The 24600-nt window shown below is 44.3% G+C and overlaps 1 long non-coding RNA gene across 2 annotated transcripts; it reads right to left on the bottom strand.

Annotated features, from left to right (window-relative positions):
• Window positions 1-1112: 1112 nt before the first annotated feature.
• On the bottom strand, window positions 1113-22204 carry LOC144369907 (uncharacterized). Of its 2 annotated transcripts, XR_013429753.1 has the most exons (4): window positions 21955-22204; window positions 13718-13767; window positions 12174-12236; window positions 1113-2824 (listed from the first exon to the last, which is right to left on the bottom strand). It is a non-coding gene; the product is annotated as an uncharacterized LOC144369907 (long non-coding RNA). The 2 variants fall into 2 exon arrangements; XR_013429754.1 differs by lacking the exon at window positions 13718-13767 and having other exon boundaries at window positions 1115-2824.
• Between the last annotated feature and the right edge of the window lie 2396 nt (window positions 22205-24600).

Raw genomic sequence — 24600 nt, 5'->3', positions numbered from 1 at the left:
TGTTTTATGGTTGCCTTGAGAACTGGGGTTCACCTTCATCACTCTTTGACAATCGGGTGTTCAACTCCTTCACATCAGGTGGTAGAGTTTTTGATCCTAGTTGGTTGTCCCCAGAGCTGTCATGGTGGCCATCCTATTAAAGGGGGGGGATTTATTTACAAGTCAATCCTATGTTAATGTGAGTTTTGGGATCAGTGAGTAGACAAAATTTACCTTTGTGCTCCTGGATTCTAAGAAAATTTATCTTCAGGAATATTTTGAGACACCTATGGCCATAAGAATGAATATGTGAATATAAGATCCTATTTTCAGGAGATCCCATTGTCTAGCTTTACAATGACACCAGCTAACCCTGTCAAGAGTTAGTAATCGCTCCACTAACCTTATTTGATGTATTTCTAATTGGCTCCCTTTGTTCTGTTTATTTGTATAACTGTTGTTTTTCTGCATTTTCTGATTACCCATTTGCCTTAAAAAAATAAAGAAAACCTCAAAGTAACTTAGAGAAAATCCCTGTTATTGTTCTGCATTTCATTGCATTGCAGTTCACTACTCATTACTATTTAATGTCTCCCATTCCCACTCCATTGAACTGACAATGACAACCTTTTGTTTGTGCAGGTTGGAGGAGGGTCCTTTTGCATTGGGGCTGGCAGGCTAAATGGCAGATGAATAGGATTCCACCGGCCACCCTCAGGGAGGGACCAGCAGGAAAACAGGTAGAGGGTGGGGTTAGTCACAGAGCCAGCTGAACCAGCCAGACTTTGTTAAACATGATGAATTTTCTCACTGATCTTCAACAGCTCCATGGGCAAATTGGGCAAAATCCTTAGAGATGAGGAATTAAAGCAGAGCACAGAAGTCAAGGTAGCCCCAGGCAAGTGAGGGGACCGGAATGCAGGTCCCCCCATCCTGGGTCAGGGCACCTCTCTACTGGGTGGCAAGAACCTGGCATACTTGGGCCTGGGCAGGCACCAAGTTGTGGCTTCACCAGACTGAGGTTCTGATGGAGTTGGTGTCTGCCGCAAACCTCTAATTCAATATATTAGCATTAAAAACAGGAAACAATAAATTCTAATCATTGTAATATTCCCTTTACTAACAATATTACAATATAAAATTTGAATAATTTTTCAGATTTAAAAAATGTAATGACATCATTAAATATTGTTACAGCATAATATTAGAAACAACGAAAATGCAAATATGGCATTCAGATTTCTCATAAAACACATTTTCCTCCAGATTAAAAACATTTTATTCAGATGTATCATTTGTATATCTTTATGGGGTATAACACAGCAATTCAATATATGTATACAAGTTTTATCATGCAACATTAACTTTACTCTTAGGAGGTCACTAGAGTGTAATCTCTCTTTAGTCTTTTGTTTGTTTGTTGTTTGTTTGTGTTTTGTAACTAATGTCTTTGCAGAGAATTCATACTGTGGCAGAGTCAGAGAAACTGTCTCTTTGTACCCTTCAAGAATGGAGACATTAGAGCATTTCTAACAGGCATTGATGCAGGACAGATGTGGCTGATCACCTGTAGAATTTTGGGGATGCAGTTTTATTTAAGTTGCAGCAATCCAGAGGGACTAATTCCAAGAAATCTCTGGACCCTAGGTGAGGAAGTTCTCTGAGATTTATAGTCAGTGGTTACACAACAGGGTGGTTAACATAACAGTTACTGTTTCTTCCATGTTCTTATCTTAGGTTAGACAGAGATTTCACAAGTTTTTACTAAGAAAACAGAAACAGTAAATTTTGCACATCAAAAAGCTTGATTGCAGACTGTTTTTTTTTTCTTTTTTTGGTTGTAGATGGGCAAAATACATTTATTTCTTTATTTTTATATGGTACTGAGAATCAAAACCAGTGTCTCACATATGGTAGACAAGTGCTTTACTACTGAGGTACAACCCCAACACTGCTGACCTAATTTTTACAAGAAAGAGAAACCTGACATTTAAAACAAAGCGGAGCTCATATCACATGAACGCTCTAGAAATCCTGCTGACTTTAAAAAATATATATATATCTTCTTGGCTAGAAAGGAGGCTTATATGTTACAATTGGTGAGGGTCTTTTGGGGACCACATCATTTGGAGTCTTTTGGGGACTACACCATTACTCTCTTTGAAGTTCATTATTTAATCTTTTAAATCAAAGGCCATCATTATTTTCTTGGTTTAAAGCTTCATGTGATGTTATATCTTAGTTTCTCTCTCTCTCTCTCTCTCTCTCTCTCTCTCTCTCTCTCTCTCTCTCTCTCTCTCAACATCTGCTTCTAGAGTAGACCTAACAGTTTTAATGTAAAGGGAAGACAAACATGAAAGCAATGAACAAGTTAATAACATAATCTCTACTATGTCAATTACGCTTTTGAATCCACCAAGAATAGAAAACCATTCTCCAAATCGTGAGCTTGGATCCTAATCCTTAATGCCCTCTGAGGTTTGAACTGGTACATGTACTAGTTTTCTGATATTGTCATTTGTGTGTTTGATTGTTATCAGTCCTGTAGTAAGCACCAAGGAAAGGACCATGTGCATGCCAGAAGTAATAAATCATAGCATAAGAGCCATCTCAGTAGATAAAACAGTCCATTTGTACTGTTGGTTGGTTTATCTTCCACCTTGCAGTGATCAGCCAGCCCCCAAATGGCTGAAGCAGGGCTGATGTTTCCTCAAGATTTGGGTGTGTGCAGGCTTTTCAGCTTCCAGAGTGACTAGAGCAGGGATGGTGTCCTTCTGATCCTCAGTTGTCTGTTGTTTCATTCTTCCTGATGGTCAGCTGAAGGGATGCAAATTAAGGGAGAAAGCTGCAAAAGAATGTATATGACAATATAAGATTATATTTTCAGAAGATCCCAAAACATGCCAAAAGAAACAAAATATTACAAAATGTATATACATATGTTGATATATTTGGTGACACTTTAAAGAAGAATATGGAATTGTGGTCAGTGCTCCATGTATGTGTGGTAGAGGTAGGGGATATCCCAGGAGGCTTAAACTACATAGATTTATCTCAATGTAACTTTTTTTTATGAAGAGAAAAATGTTTATTTGACTCACACTTTTGGAGTCTCTAAGTCCTGTTTATCACAATCTCAGCAAAGGTTGGTTGTTGAGTGTATGACTTCAGGACAAGTGACAGATTGCAATGATAAAATTTCATGTTGGAGTAAGTGGTCACATTTTCAGCCATGAATGGAGAGAAATGGGTAGGGCCAGGATTGCTCCTTTTATAACAATACTCAGAAAGAATTTAGGGTTCTTATGAAAACCACTAACAATGGATTGCATATTGTTTCATGCCCCAAATGATCTTAGGACCTCCCAACTGGGGCCCACTTCCCAACTATTCAGCCACTTCCTAACAGTGCCACCATGAGGACCATGTTTTTAATCATGAAGTACCCTTTAGAGATACAAACATTTAAAACAGCAAGTTTCATACCAGTGGATCCAATGAGTCTGCAGAATATTGTCTTCTCTGTATGTTACATTCTCAGATATTTCCCCAGTTTCTGAATATGTGATCTGTACAGATAGTTTATCTGCTGGTCTAATAATCACCTTACTTTGTTAGCCTGTATTTAGTAAAAGTCATAATGGTTGAAAGTTCAGGTTGCCAAGTGAAAACCCTGAAATTACATTCTTCATTCTACAGAAAATTGTAAATTAGATACAAACTGGGGGTATAAAGGAAGGATAGATATTAGTGATACTAGCTTTGACTTAAGTGATTTAGGAAATATTTTCTCAGTAATCTTCTCATATAATTCATTATTTTAATCCCTGAAGAAAACAGATAATGGTAGATTATGGTGTTCTAATATCAAAAAAATAAGGTGGCATTACCAGTTGCAGGTGCAGGCTAGATTTGGTACCTGCAGTAGAATAGGTTAAAAAAAAATGACTCAATGCCATTAATGACCAAAGAAATGCCATTAAAAATTCAATTTAACTTTAAACAAATTTGTAAACAGGCCTACACTTTTATAAGCCTGATCCAACTTTTCATGCTTTGGCTTATGATCTTTCATATATTATTATTTATTTAATCTAAAAACATGAAGTAAATTTTAATTTTCTACCTCAGATGTGAGCTTTCTTCAAAAGGTTCATTTCTAAGTGTGTCACATTAATCTCAGCATATATTTCTTCAGGGAAATAATGCCAAATGCCTTCCTGGCTCCCAAATTGAGGTAGTGCTCAGCAGCTTAATTTACCCCTGGCTTAGCATCCTCACCATCTTTATTTTTCAAAATATAAAACCAAGGTTGTACCTAGTTCTGTACCCTGGTCAAAGTCACCTGGTTAAGAGGGATTTGAATCCAACTCTACCACCTCTGAAGACTTGGACTCTCCTCACACTATCCTTTAGCAAGATAAAACTCACTAACTCATATTTTTCCTTTCTTGATAATCTCTTGGAATAAACCTATGCCAGGCTAAATTTTGTAGGTCTAGGAGGGTATTTTCCCAAGAGACTGCTTTTTCCCACTTCAGGTTTATGGAGTCTGGCCAGTCTGGCTGTCCACAGAGCTGCAATATACCCAGCTCCACCCCACTGTCCAGAGGCTCAATGCCCATCAGCCCTGTCTCTAGGACCCAGAGTCTTGTTCAGGGAGGAGTGGGGGGTGGAGGAAGGGGCCAGGGTAGTACACTCAGGAGAAAAGACCAGAAGGTGCTCCCAGAGAAGCCAGAGATCTCTCTCCAGCTTGCCCCACAAGGTCAAGGTCCAGACTTGGCCAGCAGTCCCCAGGCTTCACCCTGGTCCCTCACCAGCTGGCTGGACCCACCTAGCCCAGCCTACTGCCTGCTGTGAGGACTGCAGCCTTTATTTAATGTACTCACTTATTTCCCTAGGACGAGTTCCCTCAGTGCCACAGTTCCTCAAGTGTCCAGAAGGACTGAGGGCTCACCCTAGGGGAGGAAAACCAGATGGCATGCGGTGGATGCTAGTGAGGCCACTGTCATGTGGAATGCCCAGCTTCCCCAGCTTCTGTAGTCTTGGGCAGCATAGCAGTAGCCTTGGGGTTGAGTTGCTACAGCAACAGCAACAGCATGGAATGGTAGCCTCTGATGACAGTAACAAGCAGCTGTTTCCTGAGTAGGGAGTTGAGCATTGGCATTGGGGCATCTGTGGAGGCATCAGCTGGTCGGTTTGGGAGTTTGATTGCCATGCTAGGGGCAACAAAGTCTTCCAACCATGAGCATTTTTGTCCTGCAGTGCTGACAGGAGTCCAGCTTCAGTTGCAATAAAGTTGGCATCCAGTGCTGATTGTCTCTGGTGTCTATGTTGGAGTCTGGTGGCAGAAGTGTGAAGCTCCACAGTCTGATGTGGCAGCAACAACATGCAGCTGCATCAGAGTCAGGTGTCAGGTTTAGGACCTTTGAGGGTATGGGCATGGGGTGCAATGCATTGACATTGGGGCATAGGGGGAAGTGTTGGTGTCCAGCTAGGGCCTGGGAATTTTGTTGCTGTGCAGAAGTGGTGGCACCAGAGAGTCTGGAAGCTGGTGCAGCAGCAATAGAGCATCCAGCCCTGAGCATCTTCATCCTGCAGCAGTGACAGGAATCCAACTGCAGTGGTGGTGAAGGCAGCATCTGGTAGCCATGTGGGGAGTCCAGTGGCTGTGGTGAGGAACTCCAGGCTGGCAGCAGTGGTGAGGGCTTGGGGCATTAAGCGTCCGAGTCAGATGTAACCAGTAGCTGGGATGGCTTCCATTGTGACTGCTCCAGGCCCTTGGTCTTGCTCCTGGCAGAACCAGCCTACTCAGGAAGCAGGACAGGGGAGGCAGTGGTACCCAGGCAGCCTCCAAGGACCTTATGCTGCCCACACCTAACCCACCTGGGACTGGCCATATCCCACTGGGCAGCTGCCCCCCCATCTCCTGCTATGGCCTCTGAAACTAGGCAATCTGCCAGGTGGGGCAGCCTTGAGAGAGGACCCCTGTTGGCATAACTACAGCCATCTTCCTTACCCCTTGCCCTCTTTATGAATTCTCAAGAAAGAAAAATCTGAGGGTCTCTGTTCTCTCCTTGAGAGATCAAAAAATTGCTCTTCTCGATGCTTAAGAAACAGTAACTTAGCTAGGGGTGGTGACACATGCCTGTAATCCCATCAGCTTGAGAGGCTGAGGCAGGAAGATTGGGAGTTCAAAGCCAGTCTCAGCAAAATTGAGGTGATAAGCAATTCAGACCCTGTCTCTAAAATAAAATACAGAAAAGGGCTGGGGATTTGGCTCAGTGGTCAAGTGCCCCTGAGTTCAATCCCTGGCACAAAAAAAATAAGTAAATAAAAATTTCATAAATAAATAAATGCTATTAAGAGAAAAGAAAAGAAACAATAACTTGCCTTTTGCAAAATCAGGTGATGCCAGTCACAAAGGCTAAATCTGCCCCTAACAGGCAGCTATGATTCTGTCCTATAAAAGGTAATGCTCAAGGGGAGTTGCTGCTGCTTTCCCTCTCCTTTGCTCTCTCCTGCTTCTGCTGATTTCCCTCTATTCTTGATATCTCTGTGTGAGACAGCCTTGTCAGGTTTCTGACAATAAGTCTGCTTATGCATCTGTAGTTGGTGTTCCTGTGGTCAGTCCTGCACCACTTTTCTTTCATTGATGCCAGTGACTTGGATACAAGCTCTGATACAGACTCTCCCCTCAACCTTTCTTTATCCTCTAGGGATTTGAGCTCCTTCAAGATCCTGGCCTGAAGCCCAGGATGGTCACAGGACACCTCCTTCCATTCACTGAGGGCTCTTCCTACCTCCACACACTGGTCTTATATGGGTAGGTGAGCTTGCCCTTCACCTGCCCTCCTCCTCACAAATTTCTTCTCTGGAGACTCACTAACCTTAAGTTTTGGCTCAGCACCAAGACTCACTACAATTGACACTACTTTCTCGGCCCATCCCCTTTGGTGATTTTCTACTATAGTCTTGGCTCTGTGCCATTGGGGTCTACGAGGCTCTCTGGAAGAGCTACAAGAGCTCTGGTACCAGGCACCAAGACTCTTGATGGGCTTCACAAGCCTTGGACTAGTGAAGTAGTGGTTGATGACTCCCCTTCTCTCAGTCCCAGAATGGCTTTATCCCTGGGCCAGTGAGTCATGTGGTGACAACCCCCACCTTCACTGTTGTCCCTTCTCATTCTACTCTGGTTTTTCCTAGAGCCAGGTATGCCTGCCTCTAGCCACTTTAGCACTCCAACTTGCATTGGGGAACTCTCAATCCAAAACCCCATTTGACTCACCTATCAGCTGCCTCCTTACCTCTGCTCCATTTGACTCCAGATCTAAAGGCTCATCAACTGATTCAACTTTCTACAAAGTCAAGGCCTTTTTATGACCTGGACAATGGATTCAATTGGCTACCTAATGGCACCTTCAATCCCAACATTTTGTGGGATCTTTACAACTTTTGGGAGTGCTTGGATAAATGGAAGGAAATCCCTTACATGCAATCTTTCTCTTTTCTCCATTTGAAACATTCCCTTTGTTCTTACTCTCCATGTCAATCCTACCCTACACAGGTATTCCTTGCTTACTCTCTGTAAACCCTTTACCCCTCCCAATCCCACCAGGTTTCCCCCTTTTAACCCATAAGGTTTCACTTTCTTGACCTCCACCCTATATTGCTGTGCCACCACCCAGCCACACTTTCATCACCTTGCTCAGATGCACCTTCACTACATAGGGAGTCTTCCTTTCTTCTGACCTCAACATCACATAGCCTACTCCCACCTCTCCTTCTCCCTCTTTCTTTTCTCCTCAAATTCACTTTCACGGACCTCACCTGACAACTTCAACAGCCCCCCTCACTCTCCTAATGGTACCACTCTTCCTCAGCTTCACTAATAATGTTTCATAATTTTCTATATTCAAACACGGCCAATTTGCCAACTGGAAAGAAAGAGGGTTAAAAATCCATAGGCAGCAATATCCCTGGCCAAGTACACACTGAAGCTAACATTGAAATACAAAGACTCAGCAGGTTTGATAAGAGGCCTAAGGCTAATGAAAAAAAAAAATGTCAATTTAACTTTTCCCTTGGCTGCAAAACAGGAAAAATCACTCAAAAAATAATTCTCTCTCTCCCCCTCTCCCTTTCCCTCTTCCTCTCTCTCTTTCTCTTATATACTTTAATAAAATAATTAATGGCCATATCATTTTTTCTTAGGACTCTTCTTCTGCCGCACGACCAGCGCGCAAGCTTCATAAAAGAAGGTTCGAAGCATAGAAATTTACTAGTGAGTTTTAAAATTAAAGAGACATACTCTCATTACCTTTAATTCCCAGCTCCAGAGATGGCTTCTCCTAGCTCCTGCCTCCAGCCACCTAATGTGGTGGCAAGGTTTAAAGAAGAGGCTAGCGAGAGAGGGAGACCACGCCAGGGAGTGAGCTTTTACTGGGGAACAAAAAATTCAAGGGAAAATGCCATCCAATAAAGGTCAAGGGGGCAGCATCCCAAGGTCAGGGCCAGTGATTGATTTTCGGGTCAGTGGCCAGGCACACCTCCACATGGACAAGCTCTCGTACCTGGGACAGGGTGGGGAAGGCTCTGACACAGTTGCATCTAAGTGCCTCTCACCCAGCCAGGGAGGTAACTCAAATCATGTGCGAGGATGGCCTCCCACATCTTCTTTTTTTTAATATTTATTTTTCAGTTGTAGTTGAACACAATACTTTTATTTTTATTTATTTATTTTTATGTGCTATTGAGGATCAAACCCACCCACGGCCTCACTTATGCTAAGCAAACACTCTACCACTAAGCCACAACCCCAGTCCCTAGGACTCTTCTTTTTTTAAAAAAATTCTGGTTTTGAGCTCATAATTTTGATCCTGAATGCCTAAATTATACTTTCTGTTCAGACCCATTTTATCCAACTATAAAAGTTGTTGGTTTTTTTTTTACACTCTGCTTTCTTCAGAGGCCAATTTACAAGGGTTGACTCTTAATCTAATAAGTTTTAAAAGTTATGAGGCCTTTACTTGTTTGTTCTGTGTACTATCTTATCTACATGTGTGTGTGTCTATTAAAATCAACATACAGAGCACTCATAAACTAAAATTTTTAAAAAAAATGGAGGCAAATACCTTTGATTCACATGATTTAAACTTCATTTTAAATTGGGTAAACAACAAAAGGTAATGATGTCTTCAAAATCACTAATGCAAATGATAAGACAATGTAAAAATCTTATTTTCTAGTAAAGATTTTAAATATAATATCCATTATTTCTTCTAGTCTTTTCAACAACAAAATGCCTTAAAAAGTTAAAATAGATAAATCAGATTTAACATAAATAATTTAACATAAATAACATTATAAAAATCATTTCTATAATTTGTTGTTCAATGGAAAGTTTATGATTGCTTTATTTCTGGCCTTACTAAAACCATGATGATTAAATGTTAAAATTCTACTTTCATACCTGTTCTAAAAACTCACAAGATGATAAAATACTGTGTTATTTTAACCAAATGATACCAGACATTAGACATCTCATGGTCAACACTACTGGACTCTGGACTCTGAGAATCATGCCGGCAATGAGGGGCAAGAAGCCTCTGAGCCAGCTGCATTGGCTTCCACTGCTCCACCTGCCCAGCATCCTTCACCATTTTCTATTCTAAGCCTTCCCTTTGCTCTTTTTGCTCTCCTACCAGCTTTTACTGTCTCCTCCAGAGACCCTATTTCTACACAAACAAGAGACCCAAACCCTCCTTTCAACCCCACTGATGAGCCTCCCCCTTACTGAGTTCCACCAAACCCACCTGCTCCCTCCACACCATCATCCCAACCACTCTTCAGCCCTTCCATCACCCAATCTCACACAACCATTTGAGAGCTTTTTCTTTATTCCCTCTCCAGGAATTGCTGGGTCTCAGGGGGTAGGCAGAGTCCATGTGTCCTTCTCTGTAGATGATCTCTCCCAAATAGAGTAATGCCTAGGTTCCATTACCTCCAGCCCTAGTACATATACCAAGGAGTACATTACATAACATATTCCAAAGCCACACCTTTCATGATATGCTCGTGATCCTATCCAACACCCTCCTCCTAGAGGAATGCAGATGAGTCTGGGAACAAGCCTGGAACTTTGCCAATGAAGCCCACCAATTGGGACTAAAAAATTTCTCTGGAGGCCAAATAAGAAGGGGCTGATTTTTTACTTGCTTACTGACAGGTTTAAAAATGGCAGCTCATAAAGCCATTAGTTATTATAAACTCCAAGAGGTCATTCAAGATAAAAATGAAAACCCCTATTCCTTTTCAAACTGCCTGACTCAGGCCCTGCTCCAGTACACCAATTTGATCCTGAGTCACCTGATTATCAGAACTTACTCATAACCTACTTCTTCTCTCAAAGCTTCCTGACATTAAAGCTAAACTTAAACAGTTGGAGGGAGGTCCCCTCACTCCACATGCTCAAGTGCTTGAGGTGGCCTTCAAGGTGTACAATGGCAGAGATGAAAAGGGCTGTGATGCTAAATATCAAATGCTAGCCAAAACATTTCAACAACCTGCCACTACAATCACTACCTGTGTAACCAAAGAAGACCCCCCGGGAACATAATAGGTGTCATCAGTTGGCCCATTGGGCCAAATCTTTTCCAGTCCTCACCAACCTCACAGTTCCTCTTCTAAATGCCACCAGATAAGCCATTGGGCTGTTGATTACCCTCTTGCCCAGAGAGGCACAAGGTCACAGAGCCCCACACTCTGCAAGCAGACCTTCTGGAAATAGCTATGGATAACTGATGAGGCCTGGGATCTCAAAATGCAATGACCACCATCACAATAGGGGAACCCAGGTAACCATTGTGGTAGCAGGTAGACCCATCTCTTTTCTTTTGGACTCCAGGGCTACATTCTCAATACTTGTCCAATTTTGTGGACCCACCTCTACCTCCACAACCTCCATTGTCAGGGTGGAAGGCAAAACATATTAACCCCTAAGAACCTCACCTCTTACATGCTCATTCATGAGATCCCTTTCTTCCTTTCTCCCACTCTTTCCTCATTATTCCCCAATGCCCCACCCCCTTACTAGGTCAATATTTCCTAAGTAAACTTACCTCATCCATTTACTTTAATCTTTCCATGCCATTCTCACTCTCAGACTCATCCCCACTCCCACTCCTCCTCCTTCTATCACCTACAACAACCCTGTCCCATATCTGGGGATTGCCCCCATCCTTGGTCAATCTCCAGGTATGTGACATACACAACCCCTCTGTAGCCACACACCAAGATCCCATCCACATCATACTCAAAAAACCCATCTCTCTTTATATCCCAATCCCAATACTCATTACCTCTAAGCAGGCTTAGTGTACTCAGACCCCATCATTTCTCACCTCCTAGCCAAAGGCCTATGTCCTGCAGATTCCCTCATAACACACCCATTCTCCCCATCAAAAAACCCTCAGGGTTTTTGGTCCAAGACTTCTGCATCATCAACACAGCATTAGTCCCTTTACACTCCATTGTTGAAAATTCATACACTATCTTGTCCTCTAAGATTTTCTGTTCTAGACCTTAAGGATGCCTTCTACTCCATTCCTTTACACAAAGATTCTCAAAGCCTCTTTGTTTTTACCTAGACTGACCTAGACATCCAGGTATCCATTCAACTTACATGAACAGTCCTTCCTCAGGGTTTTAGAGATATCCCCCAACTTTTAGGACAAGCCTTGGCCTGAGACCTCACCCACCTATCCTTATCACCATTATTCCTCCTCCAATACATGGAAAACTATTCTCTGCAGTTTTCCCCAATACCATAGTACAATCCACATAGCCAAATTATTAAAATTTTTGGTCTTGTAAGGATATCTCATCTCCTCCTCTAAGGTTCACCTTTCTCTTCCTACAGTCACTTACTTAGGCTTCCAAATAACCCTGCCCACAAGGCCATCACAGTGGATCACAAAAACTCATTTCTCACCTTTCTGTTTCTACTACCAAGGCTAAAATATTCTCATCATTCTTGGGAATAACAGGATACTTTAGGACATGGATACCCAATTGCTCTTTGATGGCCTGACCCCTTCACAATGCCACAAAGTTTCTCTTGAAGAGCCCCTCATCACACCCATCAACACTCCCTTTTGGGCCCCTAGCAAGCCCTCCCTCAGCCCTTCACTTACCTGACATTGAGTAGCATTTGTCTCAAAGGCCTTTGAATAGCAGTGGTACTGTTCTCAAAGCACCTTGAACCAGAAATATGAGGATCAGCATCTTGCCTTTAGGTAATAGCATCCTCAGCCATTTTAATCCAGGAGTCAAAAAAACTAATATGTTGGTCATCTCTAACAGTCCTTTCCCCCCACCACTTAACTGAATTACTCTCCTATAAAGTTTCTCAGACTCTGTCCCCTTCCAGCATTTTTTCCCCATCAGATCTCACTAAGAATCCCACTCTAACCTTTAAAACTTGCCCACCACTCAATCCCTCTACTTTACTTTCTCCTTCTGGTGACTCCAATTCTCATCAACCTCTCAGTTCCTGTGTAGAGCTCTTAGAACAGTTACTCCCTCATGCCTCCCATATTTAGGAAGGACCCTTGTCAACTCCCTCATACACCTGGTTCATGGATGGGTGTTCCTTTTCACATGAAGGCCTTCGAATAGCAGGCTAAGCAATCAGCATAGCTTTAGAAATGATAGAGTGTACCCCCTGTCCCCAGCACCACCAATCAACAAGCAAAACTAATAGCTCTAACCCAAGCATTCACCCTAGCTAAGTGTTAATCTTTGACCATTTATAGAGATTCTATATATGTCTTCCATATATTTTTAGCTCACTCAGCAATATGGAAAGAGGGTACTCATGACTACCAAAGGCTCCTCCATCACCAACACTTCATAATCAATGCCCTCCTAGAAGCCTCCCTCCTCCTTTATTCTATGGCAAAGCCATGAGACAGATAATTTCATTATTACAGCAGGTAGCAACTGTAATAAAATGGCCCAGCAAGTGACTCTATCCTCTCTCCCCAACAAAGAATCCAACTCCATTCTCCTTTCTACATCCCCAGACACTGCCCAAAACGCATCTACACCCCCATACCACCCAAGGTGCCTATCACTTACTTTATGCTAACCTATCTTCTTTAAGGGACTTTCTCAAACAATCTCTAATCATCACCTTAACCATATCAAATTCCTCCAGAACCACTTCTCCTCCTGAGAGACATGTAAAAGAAACAAAAACAAAACAAAACAAAAAACTAATCCTTCCTCTAATATTCATGCTCCCATCCCAATGCAGTTACTCCACCTAATGGTTTGTCCCTAAATGGATGGGACCATATGAAGTTACTCTTACCACCCCAAGTGCTGCCAATTTTAAGGGCTCTGCAACTGGATACACAATTCAGCTCTCAAAACCTTCCCTCACCTTCACTTCACTGCAACAACCACAGGGCCCCTCACCTTGAAGCTCAAACAGACTCAAGCCTTCAAACTTCACTCAGTATCAGAACAACCCAAAGACCACACCACCCCAGATTAGTGACTCCTTCTCTCCTTTCTCATTACTATCAATTTTTTCTCATCCTATGGACAGAGCTGGCCCTTGAACCAGGACTTCCAAGGCCTATTACTCCCACTTTCCTCTTCCAGCTCCTTCAGGATTTACATTTTCAGGAATTCTTTTCCAACTTCACCCCAACTGAAATTTACCTCTTACCTCACTGCCATTCTCTGCCTGGCCTTTTGTTACCATGTGTTTTCAAGTTTCTACAAAAAAAAAAAAAAAAACATCATGGAAAGGACTAGGACCTTCACTAACCAAGTGGTCAATAAGATGCTTCTGGGATAATATACTCATTGAAAGAAGAAACCTTCCTCTAGGGCCTGCCTCTGCCCCTGTCACCACCCCCATGCCAGTAGGAATTAGCTATAAGAAGAAGAGACTTCTATCCATAAGCCATCCTAAACCCTAGTATTAAAACAAAAATTGAGGAATGTTGGCATAACTACAATCATCTTCCTTTCCCCAATCCCACTCTATGAACACTGTTCTTATTCTCAAAAGATAAACCTGCAGGTCTCTATTCTCTCCTTGAGAGATAAAAAGCTGCTCTTCTCTATTCTTAAGAAAAAGTAACTTGCCTTCTGCGAAATCAGGTGATGCTTGCTATGCCAGTCACAAAGCCTAAACCCACCCCTAAAAGATGGCCATGATTCTGGCCTATAAAATGTAATGCTCAAGGAGATGTTGCTGCTTTACCTCTCCTGCTATTCTCTATCTCTCTTGTGCTGCTCTCCCTCTCTGTATGAGTCAGCCTTGTCAGGTGCCTGATAATAATTCTGCTTATGCCTCTGTAATTGGTGTTCCTGAGGTCAGTTCTGCACCACTTTTCTTTCAACCCCCACCCTCCCCATCCACATTCCACATGGGCTGTGGGGCATAGAGCAGAGGACCTAGGACATCTTCATCCTCAAAGTGCACTTCCATGGGTGAGGGAAGCAGAACACCAAGACTGAGGGCTCTTCACCTTTAGACTCTCTTTACTGCCTATGCCCTCCACCCTCATCCCACCACAGGGATGCACTTTGAGCGTGAGGATGTGCTAGCCCCCACCCTGCCACAGCTCTCTTCCACCACAGTCCAGGGGAAATGTGTTTGGGAAGGGAGTGTCATCTCCAAAGCCTACCTCAGCTGGCAACTGGCCTACTATCTCTGCAAAGGCCACAGCCCAGGGAGGAACAGGACAAACCAGGGGTGAGGCAATTAGACACTCAGTGGGCTTAAGGCCAGTGCCAGGCAGGGCAGGGATGGGCAGAAGGAGGTCCTCAGAGACTATCTGGGTACCACCATATCCCATGTTCTGCTTCCTAAGCAGGCATGCTCTACCAGAAACAAGACCAGTGGCCTGAAGTAACTGCTGCAGAGGCCACCCCAGCCTCCATTCTCCTTCTGACTCAGAGGCCTGCCACCCCAAGCTGTCACCATTGCTGCAGCCAGAGCTCCACATTATAGCCACTGGAGTCCCAACATGGCCACCAGCAATGTCGCCCCACCACCACTGCACTGTAACTGAACTCCTGCCACCACCAAAGGATGAGATTGCTCCTACCTGGATGCCTTGCCTGCAACTGCGACCTCCAGCCCCCTCAGTTTCCTTTGCCACCACAACCATAACCAAACTCCGGACACTGAAGCCTTCACAGAGGTCCAACACCAAGCTGACTGCCCATTGCCACTGCCTGTAGCCATCTTTGCAGCCTGAGGCCAAGTCTTCAGCTGCCACCAATACAATTGGTCTCCCCAAACTGCCTTAGGACCCCTAGGCTTGCTGATTGATGCTTTCCCCACTGATCAATGCCACTGGTGCTAAATCCTGCTCTGCCTCTTGTTGCTGGGCACCTTGAATGTGGAACACTGATGTGGAACACTGAGTAAGGTGCTATACACTTCTGAGCCTCTGCAACCAGACTTTTTTTCACAGCCACCAGATGCCTCCACAAGTGCTACCTGTACCTCCAGGCTTTTAGAGGGTGGAAGGCATCCTTTCCATGCCTCTGGCCTTTTCAGCCCTGCCAGAGGATTAATTCATTGATAAGTTAAGGCTATTATAACTGAATCATTTCACCTCTAAACTTTCTTTCATTGTCTCACCCATGAGCTTTTTGGGGACACCTAGTAACAAAATCGTAACACCTCTTCATCAAATAGCTTAGCAAGATCTTAATAACTTGCTTGTAGCTTCTATATCAGCACTTACTGCTTCACCTTGCATGTATATTTTATGGAGATGGGCTTCTTGCCTTAAACCATGAACCTTATCTTAAATCAAGAACCAAATTCTGGCACCTTCAAACTTCTTCTGGATCTTCCTCACTTCCCTTGGCATTAGAACAATTTAAAGTTATGGCCTTATTTAGATTTGGGTTTGACTTTGAAAGGTTAATAATATTGAGAACTGTTTGCTAATCTTGTTCCCAGAATGTGCTGTCCCCTACTACGAACTGTTTGCTAATCTTGTTCCCAGAATGTGCTGTCCCCAACTGCCAAACTGCAAAATGTAACTTCCCTCCCTGCCCTCTCCAAGGAAAGTATATAAACTCTGCTTAAGCTGTTCTCAGAGCTCTCTCTCTTTGCTCTATTCAAGTGAGCTCTGATCCCCAGCATGCTGGACCCCAAATAAACCCCTTGCTGTTGCATGAGACAATCTCTTGGTGGTCTCTTCCTCTGACACTCGCCTGACCTTTACATTTGGAGGTTCCACTGATATCCTGCAGCGGCGGACGAAGGATCACCAACGGGCTCTTCTTGGGGTAAGTAAGGCGCCTCTTTCTGGTTTCTGATTTCCGGTTTCAGGTTTCAGATTTCAGGTTTCAGGGGGGCTTGGCAAAGTGGCTGTTGGTGAAGAGCGTGAGCTCTCTCCGACAGTGGCTGACAGACGTGTCACAGAGCAACAGGCCACATCCCTGGGGGACGCCCCAGAGGACTCTGGAAATCGAGGAACAGTAGTTTCCTCGACTCAGTATTCTGCAGTATTCTGCTTTGGATTCGGTCTGCCAGCCCATCAAGTTTTGCTGGCTACTCAGTCCTGTCTCAGTGTTGAATGTTTACTGTCTGTCTTTATTGTCTGTGTCGTGTGTCCTTGCTTTCACTGTTTGTATATCTTTCATTATGGGACAGAGCACTTCAACGCCTCTGTCCCTGACCCTTGATCACTGGACTGAAGTCCACTTAAGGGCTCAGAATCTTTCTTTTTCAGTAAAATGCCGGACCTGGCAGACTCTCTGTGCCTCAGAGTGGCCCACCTTTGGAGTCAGATGGCCCCCAGAAGGATCTTTCTACTCCCCACTAATTCGAAAAGTCAGAGATATTGTCTTTCAGCCGGGGCCACATAGCCATACAGATCAACAGCCGTATATCTTAACTTGGCAGGACCTCTGCGAATCTCCTCCTCCATGGGTGAAGACTTTTCTTGTCCCTGCCCCTGCTCCTACTCCTTCCCCCACGATTCTATCTCTCAAACCCTCTGCTCCTCCTCCTCAACCCTATGTTCTCCCTGAGTCTCAAGATTTGACTCTACTGGACTCTCCTCCCCCTCCTTATCCCCTGCCCTCATCCTCCAACCCCCAACACCCTCTAAGTAATTCCCCTGCTGCTGACTCAGCCTCTCCACCATTGGAGAAAGCTGAGCCAGGCCAGCTCCCTCCAGATGACTCCCCCCTGGCACACACAGCTTCTCCTCCCCTGGAGGAAGCTGGCCCGGCTAAAGGAACTGGCTGGCAGCGAATGATTAAAAACCCTGAAGCCCCCGTGATACTTCCCCTCCATCCTTACGGGCCAATAATAAAGGATGGCCATGGTGGAGAAATGCAAGCCTACCAGTATTGGCCTTTCTCCTCTTCAGATCTATATAACTGGAAAAATAACAATCCCCCTTTTCCTGAGGACCCCACCCAGCTCACAGGTCTGATTGAGTCATTGATGTTTTCACACCAGCCTACTTGGGATGACTGCCAACAACTCCTAGGCACTCTCTTCATGACAGAGGAACGAGAGAGATTCCTCCTGGAAGCTAGAAAAAATATCCTCGGACCAGATGGGCGACCAACACAACTTCCCAACATAATCGAAGCCGACTTTCCCTTGAACCGACCCAACTGGGACCCCAACACCTTTGAAGGTAGGGAGCATCTGTCCACTTATCGCCGGGCTCTAATAGCTGGTCTCCGAGCGGCCGCTAGATGGCCAACTAATTTGGCCAAGGTAAGAGAGATTATTCAAGGGCCTAATGAATCTCCCTCTATGTTTCTGGAGAGAATTATGGAGGCATATAGGAGATATACTCCCTTTGATCCTCAGGCAGAGAATCAAAAGGCATCTGTTATCATGGCCTTTATTGGACAAGCTGCCCTGGATATTAAAAGAAAGTTACAATGCTTAGATGGATTACAAGATATGACTTTGAGAGATTTAGTCAGAGAAGCCGAGAAGGTATACTATAAGAGAGAAACTGAGGAAGAGAAGGAACAAAGGAGGGAGAAAGAAAGGGAGCAAAGGGAGGATGAAAGAAGCAAAAGACAGACTAAGGCATTGACTAAGGTCCTGGTCACAACAACAAATAGGCCAGAAATTAAGAGACAGGGAGACAGAAAGGGATACCTGGGCCCACGCCAGAAGCCACCTCTGGCCTCAGATCAATGTGCCTACTGTAAAAAAAAAAGGACACTGAGCCAAAGAGTGCCCTAGAAAGAAACAGCCACACCAGCCAGCCATTCTAACTCTGGAGGATGACTACGAAAGTCGGGGCTCGGATCCCCTCCCCAAGCTCAGGGTAACTTTTGAAGTGGAGGGGACCCCAGTAAACTTTGAAGTGGATACAGGGGCAGTATACTCAGCCCCTAAGGCCCCATTGGGCCCTCTATCAACTAAAAGGTCTCTAGTTCAAGGGGCTAATGGCAGTAAATATTGGGCTTGGACAACTAAGAGGACCATGGACCTGGGGAAAGGAAAAGTCCATCACTCCTTCCTAGTGATCCCAGAATGCCCAGCCCCATTGATGGGCAGAGATCTGCTCACCAAACTCCAGGCCAGAATAACTTTTAACCCTGAAGGTCCCCAAATAAAATTTCTAAATCCTTCAGTAAAAACTCCTATAGTCATGGCTTTAACTATGTCAGTAGAAGATGAACATCAACTCTTCACACCCCCCAAGACTGATCAAACAGGCAAGCTACCCCAGAAATGGATAACAGATTACCCAGATGCCTGGGCAGAAACTGCTGGCTTAGGCCTAGCCATAAAACAACCTCCAATAACAGTGGAGTTAAAAACCTCAGCCTCCCCAATTAATATTAAACAATATCCTCTGAGCAAAGAAGCTAAAGATGGGATAAGGCCCCATATTCAGAAATATCTGGCCTTAAGGGTCCTAAGGCCCTTTCAATAAGCCTGGAACACTCCCCTGCTACCAGTAAAAAAGCCAGGAACTGGGGACTATCGCCTCGTTCAAGACCTAAGAGAGATCAACAACAGAGTGCAGGACATTCACCCCATGGTACCTAATCCGTACAATCTGCTTAGCACTCTGAACCCTGAATGAAAATGGTATACTGTTCTGGACTTAAAAGATGCTTTCTTTTGCTTGCCTCTACATAAAGATAGTCAGTTGCTGTTTGCTTTCGAGTGGGTAGACCCAGAAACTGGAATGTCTGGTCAACTAACTTGGACCAGACTCCCACAGAGGTTCAAAAACTCCCCCACTCTCTTTGATGAAGCCCTCCACAGAGATCTCAACAACTTCAGAACTATGCACCCCGAAGTCACCCTACTTCAATATGTGGATGACCTGCTACTGGCAGCAGACACCAAGGAAAACTGTGAGTCTGGGACCCAAGCACTACTATCCGAGCTTGCTCAACTCGTGTATAGAGCTTCTGCCAAAAAGGCCCAAATTTGCCAGCAAGAGGTAATCTTCCTGGGCTATTCCCTTAGGGGCAGTAAACAATGGCTCACTGAGCCCAGAAAACAAACCGTTGTGCAGATACCTCCCCCATCTAACAGGAGGGCAGATGAAGAAGCTAAATTGGCAGCCCTTAACGGAGTAACCATGTTAACACTTTCCAAACCGGGGGAACATAAGTCAGGAGATTTAACTATGTCGGAGCGCCCCGACAACTTAACATCTAAGGACACTGACACTGAACTCCTCGACTTCACTGAGCCCAGCCTGCAATTTCAGAAAGCCCTACACTACGTTAAAAATGTACATCAACTCACTCACCTTGGTTCAAAGAAATTGCAGGCATTCCTAAAGGATCAAGAACAGAGTTTTCCACTAACCGGCTCACAGTGAAAGGAAATAGCTGAACGGGTAACATAAGCCTGTCGGGTCTGTCAATTGGTTAATGCTTACCCCTCCAAGCTTCCTGTAGGAAGGCACCTTCGAGGAACCAGACCAGGAAAATTCTGGGAAATAGACTTTACTAAAATTAACCCAACAAGATATGGACTTAAATATCTCCTAATCTTTGTAGATACATTTTTAGGATGGATTAAAGCCTTTCCCACAAAAAAAGAAACGGCACAAATGGTGGTCAAGAAGATCCTGGAAGATATTTTTCCAAGATACAACCTGCCTAAGGTAATAGGGTCTGATAATGGACCGGCGTTCGTGGCCCAGGTAAGTCAGGGGTTAGCCAGGACCCTGGGGATTAATTGGAGGTTACATTGTGCTTATAGACCCCAAAGTTCAGGACAGGTAAAAAAAAAATGAATAGAACCATTAAAGAGACCTTAACGAAATTAAACTTAGAGACCAGCATAAAATATTGGACTATGCTCCTGCCTTATGCACTGTTTCATGCAAGAAATACTCCCTCTGTTTCTTTGTGTAACCTTACCCCCTATGAAATTCTCATGATGCCCCTCCTCCAGTAAGGGACCTGACCCCAACGCTAAGACTTAAAGATTCCTTTCACACCCCCTTGCTTGACAGACTTAAAGCTCTTAAAAGAACCCAGCGATACCTGTGGAAACAGCTGGCCACTGCCTACCAACCTGGGAACGAAGGAACTCCACACCGATATCAAGTGGGAAACTTCATCTACGTAAGACATCAGGTGTCATCCCTAGAACCCCGCTGGAAAGGACCATACCAGGTGCTACTTATAACACCTACAGCGGTAAAGGTAGACGGAATCACTTTCTGGATCCATGCCTCTCATCTCAAGCCTGCGCCCTGTTCAGACTCTGCCTGGAAACTGGTAACCCTTTCAAATTGTGTATTCACCATGTGGATAAGGCTATAGACTCTCCCCTTAACCACCAGTAGTCCTAACCCTAATCAGCCCGTTCAGCACTGATGGCTAATCACAAATCCTACTGGACAAGAAATATGGTCTATCTCACATACAGCCCCCTTAGGGACCTAATGGCCATCTCTCCACCCAGACATTTGTCAGCTGGCTATAGGTCTTTCCTATTGGGATATCCCTGATAAAGAGGATCCCACTAAAATTCCATTAAATCCCTTCCATACCATAGATAATGGAAACAAACATTATGGATGTAGAGACATGCAAGCCAGATGTAGGTTGGCTAACCTGGATTATTATGTTTGTCCGGTGGACTATCGAAGCCACTAACAGTCAAAGCTGTGTGGGGGAAAAGCCGACTTCTTCTGTAAGTCATAGGGATGTGAGCATATAGGGGCTGCCTGGTGGAACCCAAACTCCTCATCAAATTCAGTACACAGCATTGGCCATATTACCAATTAGATAACCAAAACCGATGGCCCCCAGAGGGGTCTCTAGATCCTCAAATTCTGCGTGACCTTTTTAACTTCTGCAAGTGCTCAAAAGGGTGAAAGGAGGTTCCCCTATGTGGAGGCCTTTTCCCTCCTTTGCTCACATTCTGAACTATGCTTCTCCAATAGATCGTCACCCTCAGCCTTCTGCTCCAGACTCTCTGCTGTCACTCCCACCTCAGCAACCTGATTTCTCCCCTCCAATTACTAGATCAAAAACCCAAACCTCCGCTGGTTCTCAGACCATTGCCCCCTTGCTGAGGTAGCAGGTACTGAGGTACCTCTCCACCCACTCACTCCTCTCTTTTTCTGTCAGTGCCCACACCGGGTCCCACCAGGTCCTCTTACCAGCTAACCCAAAGCTCAAATCAGCTAAAAAGAGCCCTCAGACCCCCTATCCAAGATGTAATAAAAATGGCCTTTAAAGTTGCTTTGTCATCACTAAAAACAGGTTACTAAAAATTTAAAGTCCCTCACAGGCTTTTGGGGATACTCACTCCCATCTTCCCCTCTGCTCTACCTGTTCTACTACTCAAGTTTTTGTTGCTAGAAAAATCCCAAACTGCTTTCCCATTATCCACGGAGCTACTCTCAGCCCCACCTTCCCCGTCTTCCCCGTCTGTACCAGGCCCACAAAAAAGTCTTAACTGACCTTCTCCAGAAGTCTTCACCACGGCTGACTTTAGGACTTTCAGCAAAAGATTCCCTATAAAAGAGTTCAGTATAGATAAACTTCCTCTTTTCATGTTGCCCTGTTCTACTTGGCCACTGGCTGGAAAAATCAGCACTCCTAAGCTAGACACCCCCTTACTAGTTTTTCACAAAATATATAAACAAGGCCTCTGGCCTTGAGCTGGGGCTTCACAGAGATGGATACATTTCTAAGATAAAAAAGTTACCAACTGGGCTCCATGGTAACAGGAAAAAAGAAAAAAAGCGCTCTCCCCCTGCCAGGTGTCCTTGAAAAGTTAACTTGCCTAGAACAGAGGAAAAAACAGAAACAAAAACTGCTTTTTATAAACTTCTGCAGGCTGTGAACTTCTGAGCCCCTTCCCTTACATGTTGGGTACAAAATTCTGAAACTACCTAAACTTGGGGTTCAGGGGATTAATTGATTACAACAGAAGCAATGCCCTCTGAATCCGGTTGCAACCAAATAGGACTGTTTCCCTGTCTTCGGTACTATCTTAGGTGCCTTGCCTTGTCTGTACCTACAACAGTATAATTCTATATACTTAAATATTGTTTATGTTTTCATAAATGGTCAACAGATGTAATTAATTATTTAATGGTGTAGATGTTTCCCAGAGTGCTCTATCATGACGCAGGTTCATTTGAAGATCAAATAGGGGGGCATACAACCCAGTTCCGCTGGGAACCTGTATCCCTCACTTTAGCCATATTATTAGGAATGGGAATTGCTGCAGGGGTGGACACAGGGACCACTGCCCTGGTCTGTGGGACACAACAAATGACCCAATTAGAAACAACAATGGACCAAAACTTAAAGATATTAGAAACCTCCATCACAGCTTATTCAGGAATCTTTAACCTCTCTCTCTAAAGTTGTTTTACAGAACAGGCAAGGGTTGGACCTCCTCTTCATGAGAGAAGAGGGCCTTTGTGCTGCATTGAGGGAAAAATGTTGTTTTTATGCCGACCATACTGGAGTTGTAAAAAAATCTATGAGTAAATTAAAAAGACGCTTTGAAGAGCGTCAGCGAGAGAGAGAGGCCCAAAAAGGATGGTATGACTCTTGGTTCACACAGTCCCCCTGGTTAACTATGCTTTTATCAGCCCTGGCCAGTCCATTAATAATCCTTATATTGTTGCTAACTATAGGACCCTGTTTTCTCAACCGTGTAGTTTCCTTTCTCCAAGCCCAAATTGGACAAGTCAAACTTATGGTAATCAGACAACAATATACCCCACTAGCAGACATAAAATGTGACACCCCCCAATGATCACTTTTATAATTAAAAGTAGCCAGAAGAAGAAGTGGGGAATGAAAGGTTAATAATCTTGAGAACTGTTTGCTAATCTTGTTCCCAGAATGTGCTATCCCCAACTGCCAAACTGCAAAATGTAACTTCCCTTCCTGCCCTCTCCAAGGAAAGTATATAAACTCTGCTTAAGCTGTTCTCAGGGCTCTCTCTCATCCTTCCAGGATGGTCTGTGGGTGACCTCCCCCACAGGACCCATGTGCTCTATGGGGGCTCCATCTTCATCTACACAGTGTGGGGGGGAGGGGCACAGCCTAGTGAATGGATTGAGCAGTTTTAATGTCAACATAAATTTTGTTGCTATAATTACTGACAATGCCATCCTAAACAATGAAAAAAAATACCATCACAAAGATAAAACAGGCAATTTAAGAGGGGAGGGGAAGGATAGCTGTGGTGGAGGATCTGGCACTGGGTAATTCTCAGGACCTAGTAACATATGGGTGGTGCCATAGAGGACTTTAGAACTAGGGCAGCCCAAAAATATTCCAGAAGTGGAAGAGCTGCTGGACTAATAGTTACTTGACTTCCTGCCTCTGGCATTTGGGTACCTGATTTTGGTACCGGAAATTTATGTTGCTGCCAGGAAAGGTGGCTCTCTTTGAAAGGATGTGTTGGCAGCTTGGATCATCATCTCTACCAACTGGAAGGTAGTGTTTGTTCTATGTCCTCTTGGCTTGCTGACGGTGCTGATGGTGCTGGAATTTGGACATCCTCTAGTTTTGAGATCTATTCTTCCTCCATCACAGGGAATTTGGTGATATGCTGCCTGAAATGTAAGCAGGTAAACTGGGCCACTACTGCTGGTGGCAATTCTATTACTTGAGATGGTGCTAGAGCTATGGGAGAAAACACTCCCAACATGACTGCCTTTCCCTGGGCCTTTCCCAATTCACACTAGAACCCTGCCTCTGAGAAGATCCCCACCCCTCTCCACACAACAGGCAGTCTTCCCACTCCAGGGTCCACCAGTTACAGGATGTAGGCTTGTGTGGCTTGGGACCAAATGCAGATCCCCTGGGAACCAACACAGATTCCTCTGAATATGCCTTCAGTCATCCACCCCAGGCCCATCATCAGAGGGCTCAGACTCACTGGGATCTGTGTTCTCCAGCTGTGGAAGGAATTTCTGGATGTGGAAGTTCAACTCTGATTCAGGCATGGTGAGCAACAGGAAAGTCCTGAGAAGCTTCCAGTTGTCCAGGTCCTGGGCCATCAAAAAATTTTCTGGTTAGAGGTATAGCCACATTTCAATGATGGAGCAGAGGATGCTGTAGAATTTTGAGTGAGACAGG

This window comes from Ictidomys tridecemlineatus, chromosome 13 (genome assembly GCF_052094955.1).
Source record: "Ictidomys tridecemlineatus isolate mIctTri1 chromosome 13, mIctTri1.hap1, whole genome shotgun sequence".
NCBI lineage: Eukaryota > Metazoa > Chordata > Mammalia > Rodentia > Sciuridae > Ictidomys > Ictidomys tridecemlineatus.
This window is presented reverse-complemented; position numbering and strand designations above follow the sequence as displayed.